Source organism: Oryzias melastigma, linkage group LG8 (genome assembly GCF_002922805.2).
Source record: "Oryzias melastigma strain HK-1 linkage group LG8, ASM292280v2, whole genome shotgun sequence".
Lineage (NCBI taxonomy): Eukaryota > Metazoa > Chordata > Actinopteri > Beloniformes > Adrianichthyidae > Oryzias > Oryzias melastigma.
The window spans coordinates 5343548-5349320 of NC_050519.1; the positions used below are offsets into that span (position 1 = coordinate 5343548).

A 5773-nucleotide genomic window follows, 5' to 3' on the forward strand; every position below is an offset into this window, starting at 1 on the left:
AACAAAATACGCAATAAAAACATGAAGATTGTATCATCTTTCAGCATTTGATCTTTTAAATATGAATTTCTTTGTTTTCTTTAAAACTATGTTTCTGATTTTATTCTTGTATCAATGCCAGATTTTTATCATTTGATCTTGAAATTGAAAAAATAGTCTGCATTTTTTATTCTCTTCATTTTTTCATTTAAACTCTACGTTTTTGATTTTTAGGTTTTATTATTTCCAGATTTTCCTCATTTAATCAAGAAATCCATTACATTTTTGTCATTTTTACAAAAAAAATCACTTTTAAAAAAATTAAAACTAGGTTTTTTTTTTTTTGTCTATATTATTTCCACACTTATTATCATATAAACAAGAAATCCATTAAATACGTTACTTTGTTTAAATTATTTTTTTTACTCTGTTTTTGACTTTTTCCTTTTTTCTTTCCAGAGTGTTTTCATGTTATCTAGAAATCCATTACATTTTTTTGCATTTTCTTTTTAAATCTCTATGTTTTTCATTAAAATGATAAGTTTTTGGTGTTGCATTATTTTCAGATTTTGATCATTTAATCTATAAGTACATTGAATTGTTTGCATTTTTTTTATCTCTTCATTTTTTTCCTTAAAGCTCTACATTTTTTATTTTTAGGTAGTATTAATTCCAGATTTTCATCATTTAATCAAGAAATCCATTACATTTCTGTATTTTTTTTAAATGTCACTTTTTAAAATGAAAACTATCTTTTTTTAATTTTTAGTCTGTATTATTTCCACATTTATTATCATTTAAACAATAAATCAATTAACTTAGTTGCTTTGCTTAAATTCTCTTATTTTTAATTTAAAACTCTGTTTTTGACTTTCTTTTTCATTATTTCCAGAGTTTTATTATTTATCGAGAAATATATATATTTTTTATCCTCTTCAATTTTTCTTTAACTCTGTTTTTGATTTTTGGTGTTGTATTATTTTCAGATTTGATCATTTAATCTATAAATCCATTAAATTATTAGCTTTTTTTTCATTAAAACTCAATATATTTTATTTTTGTGTTCTATTATTTTCAGATTTTTATCATGTAATCATAAAATCTATATAATAATTTATAACCAAGCTTTTTTTCTCTCTTTTTTGAATGAATTGACTTGGAAAAACACAAGAAAAACCTGAACTAGTTTATGTATTTTGAAGAGACTCTGGATATCAATCACCTCAGCAGACAGCTCAGAGGTTATACATCACTCCTTTGACTTTTCTAGGCTGTCCTTTGATCATTCAATAAAAATCAATGTGCAATTTATCATTCAAATATGCCGCTTCGTCTCTTTCTAGAGTAGAAAAAAATATGGAAAGTTATTAAGTCATGAAGCATTTTTCACTGCCAGATTGAATCCGCTCCTCATCTCTCTGGTGCACAAGCGGCGACCTCTTCTAATCCCACAATGCAGAGACTGAAGGAATGGTCAATGATGGGGTGGTTACTACGGCATCCAGGTGGGAGGAGAGTCACCGAGTGATAGACTGCAGGTGGTTCCATACCCAGAAAATATTCATTTCTCCCACAGCACGCTGGGCTGCAAAATGTCAAAACTGAATTCATTTGATGGCAAACAAAGAGGGCAAATAGAGGTTATGCTGCGGCTGGCTGCCTACCAGAAACATAAATTCTGAACAAACACACGGCGCCCATACGTTCGGCGCAGAGCAACCACTCACTGAGCACAAAGCTTGAACTGCTAATACCCCAAATCCATCACCATGACTTCACGTGCATAGCGATCACTTTCTGAAGGGGAGGAACTCATTATGATGGCTGGGATTGGAGCTGCTGTGGCTGCGGTGGCATTGACGAATGCTCCACCGATGTGGCATATTTCAGAGATAACCTGGGGCGGTTTCTCGGCGGGGGGAATAATCCCAGGTGCTCCTCAGGTTAATGGCTCTGAGGGGTGGGAGTGGGTTACTTCTCAGGAGATGACATAATCACTGATTCGGGAGAAATATGGAGGGACTGTCCCAGCAACCTGGACGGAGTGAAATCCTGGAGGTATAAGTATTTTAAATCAGCAGTTTGATGGCCCCAGGCGAACAATGACAGGGTCTTCTTCTAAACAGGACACTATGGAGAGGCAGCAATTTAAAAAAAAAAATCCCAAAATGGCCCTCGTTTTGGCTTTCCTCATTCTAGACTTTCTTTATCTTCTCAAGTTCCTTTGATTTGATCTTTTTCCTGTTTTGTTGTTGTATTTTTGCATCAACTATACGATTATGATCATTTACAGCCACTTGAATATCCCTTTAAACACATTTTTTAAACCTCTTAAAAGAGTTTCTGTAGTTAACTTACTGTTGACGGAATGTTCCATTACTGAGGAGAAGAGGGGGGAGGATGAAACACTTTCACATGAGCAGTCTTGTGACATTTCAGTGATATGGGTTATTTGAGACAGTAAAATAATGATATTTTAGATATTCTTACTTAAGTGGGGTCCCCAAGGTGTTGGGCCCCACCTACGCCTGATGTAAATCCGCCCATGTTTGGAATAACGTGCAACATAATTTTGCCAAAAAAGGGTCAACATTAAGCCAGAAAACATAACTGTAAACATTACATTTAAATAAAATTCACGTATTAAAAGATTTAAAGCACTCCTGATTAATTTTTAAGCATCATTTATAGAAAAAAATGTACCAAAAAAAGTGATTTAAACTCTGTTTTTGCTGTTTTAAATCTAGCAGCTCTTTACATGCTCATTTATACAACTGAAATCCAAACTCTTTCGACGATAGAACGATTGAAGTGTGTATATGCATGCACGCGTCTCCGGCGCGTTCCGGTGCCATGTGGTGCGTTTGTGAGCCCCGCCGTAAACTCTCACTGAGGTCATCCGGATTCGGGAACAAAGATGGGATCAAATGAGGAGAAACCCGAGAGTTTCTTACCGCTTTGCGAGTCTGTGAAGAAGCTTTAAGATGTAAGATGGTTCTTTGTTTGGGAAGGGAAGGTCGTTTTGGACTTGGTGAGGTCCAAACTTGAAGGTCTGAGCTGCTGCTGCTCCTCTTCTCTGGAGAAACCAGCGGTGCTGATTTCAGTTTGGACTCACAGCATCTCTCCAGGACGTGGACGCGGGTCTGAGTCCATGTGCTCCGTCCTCGTCTGAGCCGCGCGGCGAGGAAACTATGTGGTCTGCTGCGTAAAGCCGGTGCCAAAATTCCTCCGGGCCCATTCCGTTAACGAGATGAGAGACAATAGTCTGGTCATTGTGGCACGGATCGGAGCCCCTCCGGCGCCTCGAGCAGCTGGATCAGAACCGAATCTTGCGCGCCGTTCTGCCCATCTCTCAGACGGAGCCCGTAAATGTGTCACGTGTGGATCAGCTCGCGCGTTTGTCTTCCAGCTCCCTTCTTTAGGAGAATCTGTTGATCAGCGGAGGTCCGCTCCGGCGGTGCCCTTGAGTCGTTTGTGTCTCCGGGACGCCGAACCGCGCGGCCCGCCTCCAGCTGAGCAGGAATGTCGGTGAGTGACAGCTGGATTGTCTCGGTGAAAGCCCGGAGAGCGTCTTTGCAGGGAGCGGGGAGGCAGGATGCTGCGCGCGCGCGCCGCTTTGACAGTGCGCGCAACCGACAGGTCACACCGCGCGGGTCCATAAACATCTGCACAGCAAACGCGTTGACCTTATACATCAAAAGACCGAAACAAAATGATCATCATCTTATGTTATTGTTAAATCTAATTATTAAATAAACAGTTTATTTACCTCTTGTTAAAATGGTTGACCTTGCTGGACCCACAGTATTAATATACATTTAAATATTTACATTTCTAATGCAAATCATGTTAAAATGAAATGATAAAAACAACAATTTACTAATAATGACTTAAAAACATATATATGCAACTAAACATATTTTCAGGGACAAAAGTTAATCAAATATATATATGGATGGAAGCTCAGTGTTGATCTGACTCCTTTCTGTTGGTTCTGACACCAATTTGTTGCTCTGTCTTCAATTATATAGTTACTTGCAAATATTTTATCTAAAATTTAGTTGTTCTCCAGAAAGCCCAGCAAAGCAAATCTTTACTTTTCCACTTCCATGCAGTTTTTATTCACAGATGAGGAACTTTTACATCTTAATCCATAAAAATCTTAGATCTTCAAGAGTAATTTGAGGAATTTCTCTGTTTTTCTGACCACTGTGGTTCACTTTGTGCATGAAAGTGCCGGAATTCCAGAATACATTTCCTGGTGATTTCGTTGAATGCACAGTGATTCTCTAGTGAAAAAATAAACAGCATTTTTTTTTTTTTTGAATAAATGAAAAATTCCATAAGATGAATTTCATCATTCTTCTCTGTATACCACCAAACCTTAGATTCTCTGAAGATCACATCTCCTTATATTTTTTTTTATTGGCTCCTGGCTCCAACTTAACCTCTCAAGTCCTGCAAAAGAAATGGCGAAATATTCATAACTTACTTATTTTTTCCCAAATAAATAATATTTACAAGTCCGAAGCCTTTGATTATTTGTCTGATCTGTATTTGGCTCCAAATAAACAGAAATAACATTGTGTTCTAATAATTATTTTTTACTGTTTTTGAGCAACTCTTGCTTACTGTGGAGGTCATAAAGTTATTGTAAAAGTGGAATTAACCATTTTACAGTGTTGGATAGTAAGAAAAACAAACAAAAACAGGAGAAATCCCACAAAAACAATTATATATTTCCGGTTGAAAGGCCTATTTCAGGAAAGCTGAAGTGGTGAGGAGAACTCGGGGTAGGACGTCTCTAATCTCTCACAACAAACGGGGTTTCCTGCTGACACTTTAATGGAAGGACTTGGATCAGTTGAAGATGTTTTTCCATTTGTCTCCAGCTCTGGGAGGTTTCAGTCTGCAGCAGCAGCAGAAAACGTCAAACAGCAGAAGCGGCACCGTCTTTCTTTAAATCCAGCCATGAAAACGCAACATGATGAGGTTAAAAAAAAAACTGATAGAACATGTGACACAAAGAATTAAAAGTTCACAGTAAGCGTTGTCCGTTTGTTTGCCTATTAACCACATCAACCTCACCAGGTCTCAGATTGGCAAATATGGTAGAAGGCACATTTTAGAGAATTATGGAACACATTTGAGAACCTTTGAAAGATTAAAAGACATCCGTGTCCAGATTGTGACGGTTAGAAAATATAGTTTTGAAGTTTTTGGTCTTCTTTTTTTAATACAATACTCTTATTGAAACACTTCTAAGACCCACTTTGATAAAAATATGTTTTAGTCGTTCTCAACAATTCAGTTTAAAAATGTATTTCTGAGTATTTCTTTATTCAAATCATTATGAATTAGGAGCAAACAAAAAAATGCTGTTGTAAAAAGCTTGTAGTTGTGACGTAGAAGCTACAACCGCCAGCCTAGAAGCTCCATTCTGATGCATCCACTTGTAGACAAATAGATCCATGTATGTCTTCGTCTGAGTTGCTCACCATTATGTTGATAGGCTCTAAAATAGTGCTGGATGGATGACGGGAAGTGGGGTGGGACACCAACAATGTCAAATGAACACTGCAGAAATTATGCGCTAGAAAACCAACATTTTACATAATTTAGGCTAAAAATTGCATAATCATAGTTATGAGACCACTGGGAACGCTTTGAAAATAGATACAAAGATGATCGGAGTCGGACGAAATCGTGAAAATTTTTATATAAACAGCTGCTTCTCTGTAATCTCATTGTTGTCACTGTTTAAACTGTTCAGGCCTTTTACTGCGCAGAGGTT

At 37.1% G+C, this 5773-nt stretch overlaps 1 protein-coding gene across 2 annotated transcripts in view; it reads right to left on the bottom strand.

The window, feature by feature from the left end:
* gjc1 (gap junction protein gamma 1) overlaps window positions 1-5773 on the bottom strand; it is a 62385-nt gene that overhangs the window by 54770 nt on the left and 1842 nt on the right. The window contains exon 1 of one of the 2 annotated variants that reach the window (XM_024272175.2): window positions 2934-3753. The exons of the other annotated variant lie outside the window; for it this stretch is intronic. The gene's annotated coding sequence lies outside the window, so the exon portion shown is untranslated. Of the gene's footprint in view, window positions 1-2933; window positions 3754-5773 lie in introns of those variants that run through there. 2 annotated transcript variants of the gene reach the window in all.